At 41.5% G+C, this 17,143-nt stretch overlaps 1 protein-coding gene and 1 pseudogene across 3 annotated transcripts in view; one reads left to right on the top strand and one right to left on the bottom strand.

The window, feature by feature from the left end:
* Nucleotides 1-17,143, top strand: part of TEX2 (testis expressed 2) — a 107,403-nt gene that overhangs the window by 29,742 nt on the left and 60,518 nt on the right. Inside the window, exon 1 of one of the 3 annotated variants that reach the window (XM_089901419.1) lies at nt 15,211-15,803. The exons of the other annotated variants lie outside the window; for them this stretch is intronic. The gene's annotated coding sequence lies outside the window, so the exon portion shown is untranslated. Of the gene's footprint in view, nt 1-15,210; nt 15,804-17,143 lie in introns of those variants that run through there. 3 annotated transcript variants of the gene reach the window in all.
* On the bottom strand, nt 7,723-7,832 carry LOC115803065 (U5 spliceosomal RNA; annotated as a pseudogene).

The following is a 17,143-nucleotide window of genomic DNA, read 5'->3' as shown; positions in this document are numbered from 1 at the left end:
GTTGAGGATTTACTTCCTTTGGTTATTTGTGTGGTGTAAATATTGTAGGTCACCCGAGGGGCTGGAGTTGTCTAGAAGGAAGGCCTGGGGTTCAGTTCAAGCGTCACTGCCTTCATGGAGGATGCTAGGATTTGACAAGGCAGAGGAGAGCAGGGAAGGCATTTTCAGTACAGGGAGGTGGGAAGGAGGATGTTTTTCACATGAGCCAGTAGCTCATCACACCCAGCCAGAATATTGGGAACACTTTAGCATAACTGAAAATGAGGGTGAGTAGATAGAGGGGCTGGGTTGTATTGGGCCCTGAAGGCCAAGGAGATTAGATGAGACACAAGAACATGGTAGGTTTTTGAGCAAAATGGTGACATGATGAGAGTAGTATTTAAAGAAGGCTAGTCTGGCAGCAGAATGCCATGTGGGCTGGAGACGAGGGCAAGGGGTAAAGTCAGAAAGAAATGCTGAGGTGTGAGGTGTGAGTCAACAGGGCTTGGAGAACTAAAGAGGTTTGGAGGATCAAGAAGAGAGTGTCAGAAGACTCTTTTGGTTGGGGCCTTGGTGGTTGGGAGAGCAGAGGTCCCTTGATGGATGAGAGGGAGTGAGTGGGGTCAGGATGGGGTGGACAGGAATGAGATGGGTCTCTTGGGTTTAGAAGTAGACCTCTTTGGACCTGGATAGAGTCTGTGTGTGGGTGGAGAATAGAGAGGAATGGGTAGAAGAATTTCTAGCCAAAGAATGGGAATAGTGATTGGTGTATATAGATGGATATGGGAGACAAGATAGCAACTCATACCACCTTCCTGGTGAATAGAGGCAAGGCCATGTGCTTAGAGGGAGAAAGGAGGGAGACAAAATTGGAGGCCTAGATGAGAGACAAGGCCTAGAATCACACCAGTGGGGAATCTGACTAGGAAGTCAGTATGCTAATTCAGGAATTTCCTGGAAACAGCAAGGACATGGACCAGGTCTGCATGCTACAGCCACCTCCTGGCTGGGGTCTACAGCAACCTGTACCCAACCCTCTCCCCCCATACCCTCCCTGGCTGGGATGAAGATCCCTGGCAGTGGGAGTGGCTCACGCCCATGTACGGATGTCTCGGATATCTCGGATATCTCGCAGGCAGTAGATAGCAGTGCTAATGACTTAGAGAAGGTGGTACAGATGATGGTTTGGTCTTGAAAACAGGCCAGCCCTTCTCTTACCATGATCTCCTCTCCATTAAAAAAAAAAAAAAAAAAAAGCCAGGCAGAGTAGGAGGCAGATGTTTTTTTGTGAGAGGGCAGGGAGTTCTGTCCCTGGGGGCTCTGCAGGGCACTGTAGAAGTGAGGGCGGTGGGAATGTGGAGCAGGTGTGGTGTGAATCCACGAGAGGGTGAAGCCAAGAGGTTGTGCTTGGAGGGCTGTTTATGCAGAGTAAGAACGAAGGAAGCGTTGGGGTAGAGAGCCTGTCCTTATCACAGCCAGGGCAGAGGCAGCCCTCTTGTAGAGTCTGGCGGAAGTCGGATGGACAAATGTCATCTGTTGCCATGGCACTTGCAAGTGCTGATAATTTGCATCTCATTCTTAGCTGACTCAGTCCACTCTCCACCTTTAACTAGAGGTAAAGGATGTTTCTACAGCTGGGCTAAGCAAGACAAGTCCAGAAGGTCTAGAAGTGTTTGTTAATGTGGGATGAACTGTTACAATATTATTAGAAAAATATTTTGACTTAATTGCCTTAGGCACATTAGTTCAAGTGTACTCTGTTTCCTTTGCTTGACTTGAGCACTTGCCAAGAATATCTCTGGTGCAGAATGGAAAAGTAGGACTCTAAGTAGGACTCACAGAATTATAGAATTTAGAGCTTTCTGGAAAATTCCTTGAAGACAATGGAGGACCCCCTCCCCCTTTACAATGAAAGAACCCAAGGTTAGGAGAGGTGAAGGGGGTGAGCCCTGTCACTGTCATTTGAGGGTCTTGGTCCTCCTTGGAGCTCCTGCCCCTGCTGCCTCATGGCTTCCCTTGGTTTGTGTTTTAGTGACTGATTCCACTACCAACTGAACAGTTGTCAAAATCTCACACTTGGGTGGGACTTTGGGGCTGGGTCATATCACGGGGCTGCTCTCCAGGTCCTTCCCTGTCACAATCCTCAGTGGTGGTGGAGTGGGATGGGGGAAATCTCACCCATGGGACCTGTGGGCAAGTGGTTCTCTTCAGAGGGAACCACAGTGTGGACAGATGGCCATCTGGGACCTCTCCCAGGAACCTGGTATCTCTAGGCCTTCTTGCAGGTATTGAACGTGGCCTTGGGTTTCTTGCCTCCTTCCCTTTACTCATGCTCTGTCCTTCACTTGGAATGTACTCTCCACCCTGGGTCTCTGCAGTCAGCTTGTCAAATCTCCAAGGGCCAGCGCACACACCGCCTCTGGGAAGCCCTCCTTCATGCCCCTTCTCTCACCTCTTCCCCATCACTTCCTTTCTCTCACTCCCACTGTTCTGCCCTACACACACTTACACACATAGACTTCTCCAACTTGATTTTTTAAAAATTGTCTTCTTTGGGCCTCAGATTCCTTACCTGTAAATAAAATTCTGACATTAAGTATACATTTAATCAGATTTTACTGCCCTATATGAAGGTTAAGTCTACTGATGCATGTATGAAAAGTATTGTTTCTCACTGAAAAAGAAAGCCTACTTTTTTCTTTAAGTTCTCAGAGAATTTTTTCAATTTATGAAGAATTAATCCAAAATACTTTTTGCACATGGAGAAGCTGAATGGTTAATAGATAAGAGTGGATTCAGATATGTAAACTAGGTTTTCTAGTTTACTATTATGATTTGGAGGGGGAAAAGTTCAAATACTTTACTATTTATTATAGCTAGAAAATATGATTGTCCATATCAAGTCAGTTTTTCCAAAGTTAAATGTTTGATTCTTGTATAGGGAACAGAGAACATTATGTGTGTTACATATGTTACTGTCAGTGTTTTCTAAAATGATTTCAGAGAGTAATGCTTTTAGGCTGATAGAATGAGGAAGGCTTCCTCAGGAAGTAAAAACCCAGCAACTATAAAGAAAAAGATTGAGAGATTCAACACCTAAAAATATAAAACTTTGTATGTTTAAAAAAAAAAAACCCATAATGGTAAAAAGTCAGAGATGGGGAAAAATATTTTCAGCACATTCAGTAGACAAAGTGTTCATGATGCATAAAGTGAATAAGAAAAACCCTTGGGCAAGAAACATGAATGGCCAGTGAATAGACGAGAAACAGATGGTGGAAAAAACATGAAATGATATCAAAGCATTGAGATGCCTTTTCCCCACCCATCAGATGGACAATAATTAAAAATAATGTTTATTCTTGACAAGGGTTCAAGGTGGGCACTTTATAAAAGACTTGCTCTGTACACAAGATCTATATAGAGAGCTTTTCAAGGCAGCATTTTTTCTAGTGTGAAAACTGGAAAAAACTCAAATTTCTATCAATAAAAGAATGATTAAGTGGATGATGGTATATCTGTACTAGGTAGAAGAAATGTGTATGCCTGTAGATTTGTATGTATTGGCATAGGAAGGGGTCCAGGAAATAATAAGTGAAAAACAAACAGCAAAGCAATATGCATAGTATGGTTACATTTAAGACTAAAAACAAAAACAGTTTTGTGTGTTTGTGTGTATTTCTAAATGCATACAGAAGGACAGAGAATACATCCTAAACAGTTGATTTTGGGCATAGCAGGAGAAATTTTCACTTTTCCTCTCCATACATCTGTTTTTGAAGTTTTTTACAATGAGCTTGAAATTGTGTTTTTTTTTTAATTGAAGTGAAAATTTATATATGCTTATTCAACCCTGTAATTCCACTTCTAAAAATAATTATTAAGGAAATAATAAAAGAGACAGTCAAAGGTTATGTATAGCATCATAATGTATTACAGCATTGTTTGTAATAGCAAAAAATTCCTAGTATCCTGTGTTGAAATGGTTACATTATAGAATATTCATTTTATAAAGCTATTTAAATTCATGTGTGAAAGAATCTTTGCTGACTTGAGGAAGTACTTACAAGTACAGTTAACATTTAGTAAATGCTTGCTCTGTACCAGGGACCATGCTCAGTGCTTTACCTAAATTGTTTTATTTAATCTTCTGAACCGTCTTTTGCCATTCCCATTTTACAGATGGAGAAAGGGAGGCTTGGTTAGGGTAAATAATTTGCCTGAGGGTCAGACTCCCACCAAGTTGGTAGAACTAAAGCCAAAGGCCTTGCTGATACCCAGATGTTGGATTACTTCACTGTGTTATCTTGAGTATATAAACAGATTACAACATACATACGGTGTGACTCATTTTATAAAAATGAATCTTTCTGTGTCTTAGTTTTCTCATGGGTAAGGTGTGGGTACAATTTGATATTCTGAAGATAATTATTTTATTTTTAAAATTGACATAACACTTACATGTAATTATTTCCCCCAGATTACAGAAGTATTTGGAAATACCTAATTCGTAGAATTTGGAAATACCTAAAAAGTAGAAAATAAAAATGACTGATAAGACTGTTATATGGAGAAAACTAGCATTAATGCCCCCCAGCCCTTTTTGCCTGGTGTGTGTATAGGTATGAACATTATTGAGGTACTTAATAGTTACTGCAGAATTGGTTTCAGAAAAGTTTTTGCTAATTATGTGCCAACATAATAGAGGGTTTGTCTGCAATAGAGGGTTTGTTTCCACATGCCCTTGACAGCATCATATGTTATACTTTAATGATGGAATTTGATGACCAATATTGTCTCATTGATGTGTTTCGTAATTCTTTGTTGTATTTAGTCAGTTGAGCTCTTTCGTTTGTTATTGGCCATTTGAACTTTTGGGTGAATTGCCTGTTCATGTACTTGGGAAGTATCTATGGAAGATGTCTTCCTAAAGTTGACCATTGAAGACCTTAAGCAAGACTATTAGAAAGTCCTTGTAAGTGGAAGTTTCACTCTGCCTATTGGAATACGTTTTTCTTACAGGGATGAATTGGTGGTCTGTGGTTAAAACTTGACTTCCTAACCATTTGGAATTTGACTTTAAAGTTTGACTTTAAGGGACTTCCCTGGCAGTCCAGTGGTTAAGACTGCATTTCCACTGCAGGGGGCTTGGGTCCGATGCCTAGTCGGGGAACTAACATCCTGAATGCCTCATGGCATGGCCAAAAAAACATAAAAAAAAAAAAGGAAGTTTGACTTTAAAATTTAAGGAGTGATTGGTGAAATGTACACAGGACCTCTCTTATACAACTTCCTGAGAGTCTATAATTATTTCAAAATAAAGTTTAATTCAAGGAGTAGTAAAACTTTGGCTTCCTCCCGTAACTGAGTTTGACAACTCTGACTGGAAGGGTAGGTGGGAGGTGGGAGGGGGCAATATATGACAACAGACCCAAAGCCAAATAGTGGTTAGGAAACTGCTTTGTTGTTGATGGTGTTTTTAATTTGGAAATAATCTCAAACTTTAAAATGGTTATGGGAATTCCCTGGCAGTCCAGTGGTTAGGACTCCACGCTTTCACTAGGGCCTCAGTTCAATGCCTGGTTAGGGAAGTAAAATCCCGCAAGCCGAGCAGCATGGCAATCAGTCAATCAGTCAGTCAATCAATGGTTGCAAAAATGAAAACTGAATAAGGAACAGCATTTACTCTTTCTCAGATTCACCCCTTGTTAACCTTTGACCCCACGAGCTTTTGAAATGTGCTATTTTGTGACCCCAGCCACTACCCTCTGCTCATCCTCCTCCTGGATTTTCAGCACGACAGTCTCCCAGGTTCCAAGTACTCACTCACCTGAACAAAACTGTTTACACCCAGGTTTCAAACTTCTCAAGAACCTACAGTGGTTCTGTTTCCTAAGATTTAAATATAAATCCAGACACTTAGCCTTCAGAGTCTTTGAACAATTGATTCCATGCCTCTAAACTCCAATATTAATCTTCCTCCCGTGCCCCCCCAGTACAGCCCTTCAGCTGCAGCTAACCTAATCTTTAGCGACTCTTGTTCTGTCTTGATTGACTCATTTCCATCTCGGTGCCTTTCCTTGTGCTGATATTTCATGTCCGCCATATTATTTTGTTCACGTTTCTTCCTCGTTAAGTCACATACATGGCTTTTCTGCTTAAAAAAATTTCCCAGACTTCTTTACTCTATTAGCACCACCTGATTTGGGCATACCTATCCTGAGTTTTCATTACTTTAGGGTTGTTTTGTTTTGTTTTGAACTTTCATATAGATGTCATCATACGACATCCATCTGCTGTCTCCTTGAGACCCCCCACCCTGGCCCCTCGTGGATGGCATCGGCGTTATCTTTTATAAACCTCCATAGGCCTCGTGTGGTTGTGCTGAAGGTATGACCTGGTTTTGAATGAGTTACTGTGAACTGTATTTGGATTTCATTACTGGAACCATCGATTATTATAGCAATCTATAAAGCAAAATTCTAATCATATTGATGCTTTTGAACGCCTTTTTCCTTCAGGGATGTGGCCCTCTTCCCAGGTGGGCCTTCCTCATGGCAGGTAAAAGTCCATGCAGTGGCTGCAGAGGGTGAAGCTCTTGTGTACTAGTAGTATAAACCTTGTGTTGTTTTGCTGGGCTGGAAGAGACTTTGAATGGGGGTCTGGGAACCTAATAACTAATGGGAAAGGAGTTCTGAGTTTCTACCAGTCAAGGTCTAAGTGCCTTGGGAGGCTTGCCTGTGCTGGTAGTAGAGTACTTTCTTTTTCTTTTCTCTTTTTAAATGAAACTAAGCCTAGCACTAGCTCATTATCTACAATGTCAATATTGATTTTTATTTGTGAGGTGGAGTATTAACAGATTAGAATGGCTGCTGGCAATTCTCATATGCTTCATTGACTTTAAATGAATCAAGGGATGGCTATTAAGATGTACTTGAGATTTTTAGGCTAAATCAGAACTTCCTACTATGGTTGTTTCCGACCAGATTCACCGTTTCCTCTGCAGCATCAAGGTGGAAAAAAATGAGCCTTGAGGCCCTTCTCTACTTTTCATGAAACCAAATGCTATTAAAAACTGCACAGATAAGAGATGTTAAGACATCCTCTGCAATACAATGCAGCTTGACTCTTTTCCGCTGCCAAGAGACGTTTTTGAATTAAGACTATTGACCGACACAGCCCATGCTAGCAGATGGTGCCCATACATCAGATGTCCAAGTGCAAGCTTGTTCAGAGACAGCAAATATCTAACAGGCCAAATTTTACAAAGATGAAGAATTTTCACATTGATTTTGAAGGAGTAGGGGTGCTCCTGAGAAATGAGACATGTTCCTTCCAAACCAGGCTTGCCTCTTAAGATGCAGTATTACTGTGCTTTCTACATCTGGAGACACGTTTAACTTTCAGTCAAAGTTGCTTGCTTCCCTCCTCTTTTTCCTTCCTTCAGCACTTCCTCTAATCTAGTATATGAGTTAGAAATTAATAATAATAATGTTGATAATAATAATGATAAGGGCCACATTACTATTTGTTCTAATGTAGAAGGACCAAGAAGAGGAGTTGCTGATAAATGAGTGGCCTGAAAGGAACTCTTTTCTCTTTTTATGTCTCTGTAGGACCCTGAGATTGAATTATTTCAAATACAGCTAGAGGTAGGAAGGGCAGTTATTATTAGAAAATTAGTCCAAAAAACTCACAAAAAACAAACCTATCAGATTCAGAGAGGTTATTATATCTGAGCTAATAAATGCCAACATTGAGTCTTGAAATAGCTCTTAATTTTTTTTTCCCTCCCTACGTGAATCTTTAGTAAAAGGCAAAATATTCATTCGATTATGAAGAGAAGCACGAGTATGGATAGCTCTTCATTTTTCATTGTACAGTCTGATTTATTGTTGATTGGTTTTTCATGGACTAATTAATGATGATAACCTTTTTGAGTGACTAGAAATAAAATAAATTTCATGGATGTTTGGTATTCTAACCCTGACTCCACTGAGGTTGATAGGTTCCTGGAGTTCATGATAGGGAGGGAAGCTGGCTACTGGCTTCCTGTTGAGGCCTTTTGTTTTTTATGAGTTCAGATTAGATGGGAGCCATTGATTTGTTCCTTATTTTTAGACTGGATAGAATAGAATCCTGCATCAATGCTGGGGAGAGAAACCCTTATTAGAGACTTTCTCTCTTTTTTTTTCCACTTTCAAATTATTTGATTTATTCACTTAGGACTAGGTGATATCTGAGCTTCCCTTTCTATTGGAATATTCTGTGATTGAGTTTTGTTTATTTATTTTCTTAAAAAAATTTTTTTAATTGGAGTGTAATTGCTTTACAATGTTGTGTTAGTTTCTGCTGTACAATGAAGTGAATCAGTTATATGTATACATATATCCCCTCCCTCTTGGACCCCCCCCCATCCCACCCATCTAGGTCATCACAGAGCACCGAGCTGAGCTCCCTGTGCTATACAGCAAGTTCCCACTAGCTATCTATTTTACACATGGAGGGTATTTATCTCAAACCTAATCTCCCAGTTCGTCCCACCTTCCCCTCCTGTGTCCACATGTCCGTTCTCTACGTCTGTGTCTCTATTCCTGCCCTGCAAATAGGTTCTTCTGTACCATTTTTCTAGATTACACACATATGCATTAATATACAATAGTTGTTTTTCTCTTTCTGACTTACTTCACTCTGTATGACAGACTCTAGGTCCATCCACTTCACTACAAATAACTCAGTTTCATTTCATTTTATGGCTGAGTAATATTCCATTGTATATATGTGCCACATCTTCTTTATCCATTCATCTGTCGATGGATACTTAGTCCACGTCCTGGCTGTTATAAATAGTGCTGCAATGAACATTGTGTTACATGACTCCTTTTGAATTATGGTTTTCTCAGGATATATGCCCAGTAGTGGGACTGCTGGGTTGTATGGTAGCTCTATTTTTAGTTCTTTAAGGAACCTCCATACTGTTCTCCATAGTGGCTGTATCAGTTTACATTCCCACCAATAGTGCAAGAGGGTTCCCTTTTCTCCACACCCTCTCCAGCATTTATTATTATTGATGATGGCCATTCTGACTGGTGTGAGGTGATACCTCACTGTAGTTTTGATTTGCATTTCTCTAATAGTGATGTTGAGCATCTTTTCATGTGCCTCTTGGCCATCTGTATGTCTTTGTTGGTGAAATGTCTGTTTAGGTCTTCTGCCTGTTTTTTAATTGGGTTGTTTGTTTTTTTGATGTTGAGCTCCATGAGCTGTTCATATATTTTGGAGATTAATCCTTTGTTGCTTCGTTTACAAAAATTTTGTCCCATTCTGAGGGTTGTCTTTTCGTCTTTATGGTTTCCTTTGCTGTGCAAAAGCGTTTAAGTTTAATTAGGTCCCAGTTGTTTGTTTTTATTTTCATTACTCTGAAGAGGTGGGTCAAAAAAGATCTTGCTGTGGTTTACGTCAAAGTGTGTTTTTCCTATGTTTTCCTCTAAGAGTTTTATAGTGTCCAGTCTTACATTTAGGTCTTTAATCCATTTGGAGTTTATTTTTGTGTATGGTGTTAGATAGTGTTCTAACTTCATTCTTTTACATGTAGCTGTCCAGTTTTCCCAGCAGGCAACTTATTGAAGAGGCTGTCTTTCTCCATTGTATATCCTTGCCTCCTTTGTCATAAATTAGGTGACCATATGTGCGTGGGTTTATCTCTGGGCTTTCTGTCCTGTACCATTGATCTATATTTCTGTTATTGTGCCAGTACCATACTGTCTTGATTACTGTAGCTTTGTAGTATAGTTTGAAGTCGGGGAGCCTGATTCCTCCAGCTCCATTTTTCTTTCTCAAGATTTGTTTGGCTATTCGGGGTCTTTTGTGTTTCCATACAAATTGTAAAATTTTTTGTTCTAATTCTGTGAAGAACGCCATTGGTAGTTTGATAGAGATTGCATTGAATCTGTAGATTGCTTTGGGTAGTATAGTCATTTTCACAATATTGATTCTTCCAATCCAAGAACATGGTATATTTCTCCATCTGTTTATGTCATCTTTGATTTCTTTCATCGGTGTTTTATAGTTTTCTGAGTACAAACCTTTTGCCTCCTTAGGTAGGGTTATTCCTAGATATTTTATTCTTTTTGTTGTGACAGTAAATCTGATTGTTTCCTTAATTTCTCTTTCTGATTTTTCATTGTTAGTATATAGGAATGCCAGAGATTTCTGTGCATTAATTTTGTATCTTGCAACCTTACCAAATTCATTGATTAGTTCTAGTAGTTTTCTGGTGGCATCTTTAGGTTTTTCTGCAAACAGTGACAGTTTTACTTCTTCTTTTCCAATTTGTATTCCTTTTATTTCTTTTTCTTCTCTGATTGCCATGGCTAGGACTTCCAAAACTATATTGAACAATAGTGGTGAGAGTGGACATCTGTGTCTTGTTCCTGATCTTAGTGGGAGTACTTTCAGTTGTTCACCATTGAGAGTGATGTTTGGTGTGGGTTTGTCATATATGGCCTTTATTATGTTGAGGTAGGTTCACTCCGTGCCCATTTACTGGGGAGTTTTTATCATAAATGGGTGTTGAGTTTTGTCAAAAGCTTTTTCTGCATCTACTGAGATGATCATATGGTTTTCATTCCTTAATTTGTTAATATGGTGTATTATGTTGATTGATTTGTGTATATTGAAGAATCCTTGCATTCCTGGGATAAATCCCACTTGTTGATCATGTATGATCTTTTTAATGTGTTGTTGGATTCTGTTTGCTAGTATTTTGTTGAGGATTTTTGCATCTATGTTCATCAGTGATGTTGGTCTGTAATTTTCTTTTTTTGTGATATCTTTGTCTGGTTTTGGTATCAGAGTGATGGTGGCCTCATAGAACGAATTTGGGAATGTTCCTCCCTCTGCAATTTTTTTGGAATAGTTTGAGAAGGATAGGTGTTAGCTCTTCTCTAAATGTTTGATAGAATTCACCCTGTGAAGCCATCGGGTCTTGGACTTTCGTTTGCTGGAAAATTTTTAATTAGTTTCAATTTCATTACTTGTGATAGATCTGTTTATATTTTCTAATTCTTCCTGGTTGAGTCTTGGAAAATTGTACCTTTCCAAGAATTTGTCCATTTCTTCGTGGTTGTCCATTTTATTGGCATATTGTTATTTGTAGTAGTCTCTTATAATCCTTTATATTTCTGCGGTGTCAGTTGTGATTTCTCCTTTTTCATTTCTCCCTTTTTTTCTTGATGAGTGGCTAAAGGTTTATCAATTTTGTTTATCTTCTCAAAGAACCAACTTTTAATTTTATTGATCTTTGCTACTGTTTTCTTCGTTTCTATTTCATTTATTTCTGCTCCGATCTTTATGATTTTTTTCCCTTCTACTGACTTTGGGTTTTATTTGTTCTTCTTTCTCTGGTTGCTTTAGGTGTAAGGTTAGATTGTTTATTTGAGATTTTTCTTGTTTCTTGAGGTGAGATTGAATTGCTATAAACTTCCCCCTTAGAGCTGCTTTTGCTGTGTCCCATAGGTTTTGGGTTGTTGTGTTTTCGTTGTCATTTGTTTCTAGCTATTTTTTGATTTCTTCTTCCTTATTAGAGGCTTTCTCAATCTTAATGAGAGCTATGAACATTTTTACAAGGTATAGTAACTTTAATGGAGAGTTATAGTGAAGACTTTCATCAAGACCCATCGCCAGAACTGTTTGGGATATGCTGCTTCCTTGAAACATACCTGACTAAGGCTAAGGTTTGGAGAGCGTTTGGCTCCAAATAGCTTCCCCCCACCCCCCAAAAGTATGGGAGCATAAATGAATACATTTGCATTTACAGTATTGTCTTAGAAAATAACCACATGGTGCTATAAACACTAAAGAACAGTATGAGCTTTTTGAATAGAAATTGTTTTAGTCAGCATGATAAGTAGTTCAAAATATTACGTTATTTCATTCTAAAGTTTTGAATGGTGAAAATTTTTAAAAATTTTTTAATTAAGGTAAATTATACATAACATAAAATTTACCATTCTGTTTTTAAGTGTGCAACTCAGTAGTGTTAAGTATATTCACATTGTTCTGCAACCAATCTACAGACCTTTTTCATCATACAAAACTCTAACTCTATCTCTATTAAAAAACAACTCCCTATTTCCTACTACCCCCAGCCCCTGGTAACTGCCATCCTACTTTCTGTTTATTTGAATTTGACTACTTTAGCTAGCTCACATAAGTGGAATCATACGGTATTCATTTTTTTTGTAACTGGCTTACTTCACTTAGCTTAATGTCCTCGAAGCTCTCAGATCTAAGTGAGGGCTGTTTTGCTTCTGATTCATCTACTACCAGGTAGATAGATGTAGCCCTTTGGCATTCCAGCTCATTGTGGAACAGTCTCCAGTTACGGCTCCATCTCAGCCAGCCCTGAACTTTGATTTCTGCTCAGGAGATCGATAAAATGAAGGTTCCAATTTGCCAGAATCATCCAATGTTTTGAGGGCAAGAGCGGCTTCTGTAGGGCTCATCCCTCTGGGGTTCTTAACTCCTTTTGGCCTGGTGGTTCCTTACTCAGTTGTTGAAGCTTCAGTGCTTTTCAGATTTTTTAAAAAATATGGATTTCATTGTTAGTTGTTTTCAGTAGAGTGGTGGACCTGATGACGGAGCCTGTTTTCCCAGACACCAGACCTCTGGCTTCAGTTTGTCAATGTTGCCTCTGCCACCCCCATCCATTATGGGGCTGGACGGGGTTAATCTTTAGCACCACTTTGCTCATGACCAAATCAGACTTTTGTTTAAACATATCTCTGGCAGAAAATCATCCTATATGACAATGTGAGCTATAGGCCCTCCCCTCACAAGACTCAAAATCAGTGTTAAAACCCACGGTCTTGTGCTGGTGGCTTTGGAAGGAGACCTGCTGGGTGAGAAATGACCTTTTTTGACATTTCAGTTCCTGAGGGCTTGAGATAAGATTGTCCCTTTTTTTTTTTTTTTTGAGCCTGGTTATAATTGAATTGAGATAGCAGAGGGCAGGATGCTACTTTTTATGATGCTAGCTTGACAGGTGGATAATGAATTCTTATTTCCCAATCCTGCTAATCACATGCTAGCTGTTGAGAACTCAGCTTTTAGTTCCTGGTAGAGCTGTTCATGCCAGAGCACGGAAGGCAGGTACCAAGGCCAGGACAAGCAATCATAATGAGTGTCCATGACATGCTTGAGGAGGCAGATTGCTGTGGTGGCAAAGGCATCAGGACATGAGTGTCAAAAGCCTGTGTCTAGGGCTTCCCTGGTGGCGCAGTGGTTGAGAGTCCGCCTGCCGATGCAGGGGACACGGGTTCGTGCCCTGGTCTGGGAAGATCCCACATGCTGCGGAGCAGCTGGGCCTGTGAGCCATGGCCGCTGAGCCTGCGCGTCCGGAGCCTGTGCTCCGCAACGGGAGAGGCCACAACAGTGAGAGGCCTGCGTACTGCAAAAAAAAAAAAAAGCCCGTGTCTAACCGTCTCCCCGTCCCCTCCTCATTCAGTGCTGTGTCCTTGGACCAACCACGTAAAGTTCCTGGACGACAGTCAGGTACTTTTCCTCTTGACCTTGGCTGTCCTGCAGTGCTGTGACTGTGGGAGGGTCGGTTTTACTGGCCCCAGCCGCCAGCTATTGAAGGATGGAGAGGAGGATGCTTGGAGGACTCCCCAGGAGGAGGAAGGAGTGGCCACTTGATGGTTTATCTAGAACCCAAACCAGGGACTCGAGTTCCAGGACACACAGTTATCCAGCAGTTTGAGTCCTAGAAGCAGTCTTTGTTTATCTGGTCTAACCCCCTCATTTGCAGATAAGCAAACAGGGCCCTAAGATTTTCTTATATTTAAAAAGTAGTAGTGCTGCTCTAGTCTCACGTGGCATGTTTTAGTACAAAACTAGTGAGGTGGAGCTAGACTTCGGTCAGCATGGATTTGAGGGAGGTTATTCTAAACCTCTGAAGGCACTGCCTGAGCCCTGGAGAAAGACATTAGCCATGGTGAGCCAGACTACCTACTCTGGCTGGCTGCCTGGCACCTAGCTCTCTATGGGGCCCAGCTCAGGCCCAACTGGCTGACACAGACCTCTGCGGTCAGGCCACTCAAGATGGCTGTTCTCTTGCTCTCCGTACGTCCCCAGCCCGACCTGCGCCTGCTTCACCCACACTCTACTTACATGACTGACCTTCCTGCATGCTTGCCCCAGGCCTCAGTTAGTCATTGTTCTTATGAAAAGGGCGGTGAGGGGCACGCCCCACTGCTAGTTTCCCTGGTAACCAATGAGCAAACCTGACGTAAGTTCCCCCTATAACTGGCCGTCTTCCGTTCCCCCTGTGAGTGAAGGCTGCTGCCATGTCCTGCCCACCGTCCACCACCCAGGTGGGGTGTTGCTTCAGAACCTTGCTTCAGATATATAAGCTTCCCCATCCGTTAAACCGTTGATGTCTCCGTAGCTGCCTCCAGGGTCTTTCTTCTGTCTTGAAGCGGGGCGAGCACAGGGCTGTAGGCCTGCAGGGTGCAGCCCAGCAAGACCTTAAGACAGTCTAGTCAGAGATCAGCAGAGGTCCCTTTAACCGGCAAGCCTAGGGGGCCCGACTATGTGTTGGAGGTTTGGGCAGATGGGCCCCTGATGGCCCTTCCTGGGCAGGTGCTGAGAGCACAGGCTCCTGGACACACTGCTGTTTGGCCCTGTGGCCCTGGACTGGGCCTGACTTTGCCTGTGGACTCCCAGGCCATCCCACCCTCAACTATAAAAGAGCCTCTGCACTCTTGCCTTGCTCCTCAGAGGACGACTCACACTGTTCGGCCCCCCAGTCATGCTCTCTGTATGTGCACCTGTGCCTACAGTCACTTTTGCTACCAGTGAAGCAGCCTCAGAGCAGCAGAGCCTTTCAGATCATCCTTTACGTTATTAAAGCAATTTAAATAAAGCTGATTTTTCAGCCTATTGAGAATTATCAAGTTCCAAACTTTTAAAATTACCTCTGTAATTTTCTTTTAAAATTACCCTTATAAAAGTAGGTGACAGTTAAATGAAAAATGTGTGTTGCATTTGGTATTTTTCTTCTAAGCCAACAAACCTGTTGGCTTTGAGATAACAGGGAAGGATTGTCCTGGACCCAAGGCTGTGTCTTTCTAGCTTGCTGCCAGCTCCTGGATTTAAATTGCTTTGTCTGATTGATAGAGATCACTCCCTTTTCTTGGATCCAATGGGGATAGGAGAGCCTGAGGGTCATGAATGAGCTTGGGCAAAACTCTGTTGAAAATTTTTTATGAAAGTAATTTCTCTCAAGTATTGATACTGAAATGTGTTGTTTCAGATGTGTCCTTTTGTGTGTCCTTGTTGTGACTGGGCCCTTGAACTGTAATTCTTGTCATCACTGGGTTATTTCCTGTTTCTAGGAAATAGTTTTTCTTGCCCACCTGCCCCAGGTTCCGCCCCTCCACCAATCCCCTCAACACACACACAGGTTTACCTTTTCTCTTGTTGGTAGTATCAGTTGCTAGCATTTTGAACATGAGTATTTGGTGGAAGACTTAACTATAGGAGTTTTTCAAATTAAAGAAACAAGCAAGGGACTTTGCTGGTGGTCCAGTGGCTAAGACTCTGCACTCCCAATGCAGGGGGCCCGGGTTCGAGCCCTGGTCAGGGAACTAGGTCCCACATGCTGCAACTAAAGATCCCGCATGCTGCTACGAAGATCCTGCGTGCCGCAACTAAGACCCAGCACAGCCAAATAAATAAATAAATAAATATTTTTAAAAAGAAAAGAAAAAAAAGAAACAAGCAAGCAACATAATGTTGGTTGTCTATGGCAGATTACTTGTGTGAGTATATCATATTGGGTTGTGTACTAATCACCTGTAAACATAAACGTAGGGTTTTAGATTTGGAAAGGACTCTTGGTGCCTCATTTAACAGATGAAGATTCTGAGACCCGTAGAGGTCTTGGCTTGTTCAAGGTCCCACAGAATCAGCTGGAAAAGGAGCAAGTATCAGAAGCCCTATTTCCTGGTCCCAAGGCTGCTCTTTCCTCTCTTGCATGATGCCTCTCTCGTACTGGTGGTCTCCCCCGGCTCCCCAACACCCACCCTCCATCCTGAACATGGAGAATAGACCCATGTGTCAGGACACACCATGCCTGTGCTCATCTTCATGGCTTTGTCCCTTCTTTCTAATCACACCCATTTAACCACAACTTACCCCTCAGTTTAAAAGAGCGAGCGGGTGTCCTACCGTCCACGCTGCTCTCACCCTCCTCAGAACGCCTGAAGGTCACTCCTCAAGTGCGTTTTAGCTGCTTTGACGGGGTTTCTTTCCAGATTGTGTTCATTTCCCTCTTGTAGGACCTGTCATGATGCCTTGTTCCCAATAAATGGGCCGTAAGTGAATAGGGGGAGATGTAATGCACTGGGTGTCACAGGGTGCGCTTGGCTTCTTTTGTTTTTCTGCCCAGCTTTTCAGGTGTCTGTTTTCACTCCAGCAACTAAGCTCCTGAAGGGCAGAAAGCATAGCCTCCATGTCTCTTGCCCTAGCTCTTAGCAGAGTTCTCAGTTGGTGGTGGGTTGCAGCATTGAGACTTCATTTTCCTGCCCTTTGATTCTTGGATTCAGTTTAAAATACAAGTTTGCTTTATCTTGAAGCCTTAGAAAATGGCCATGTCTTCATGGCTGCCTAAATACTCTGGCCTTAGGGTACCTACCATTTGGGGAATAAAGAAGCTGACAGATCACAGCAGTTAGTTTACAGATTTCCCTTACCACCCTTGGATACTTTGCTCCTTATATGCAGTGGCAAGATATATGAGCATTGGCGGGAGACGCAAAAGAATTGTTAGGATTGCTGTGAAAATTGCAATGAAAGCAGTAACCCTCCAGGATTAGCTTTTTATAGCTGGAAAACCACTGGTGAAATTTTTATTCCAAGATCCTCAAAATCGCCAGGATGCTGCATTTTAGCCTGTTGGACTTCTGAAGTAATACTGGTAGCAACTGTTGTGCAGGTCTTTGAAGCCTTGCAATATAGAATTACTGATAGAAATGAGCCAGTTAAGAGGGAGGAAATGATGAGTTAGATGTTGTGAAGGAAAACAGATTGTACGGGGTTTATAACACTGGTTTGTAGTTTGCTCATAAAAGAGAATGCCTAACTGGAATTTATCTGATGA

This window comes from Delphinapterus leucas, chromosome 19, assembly GCF_059928025.1.
Source record: "Delphinapterus leucas isolate spDelLeu-1000000601 "Yukka" chromosome 19, BTC_Dleu_Yukka2, whole genome shotgun sequence".
In the NCBI taxonomy this organism is placed as follows: Eukaryota; Metazoa; Chordata; class Mammalia; order Artiodactyla; family Monodontidae; genus Delphinapterus; species Delphinapterus leucas.
Note: the sequence above shows the minus strand (reverse complement) of the source record. Positions and strands in the feature narration are given on the sequence as shown.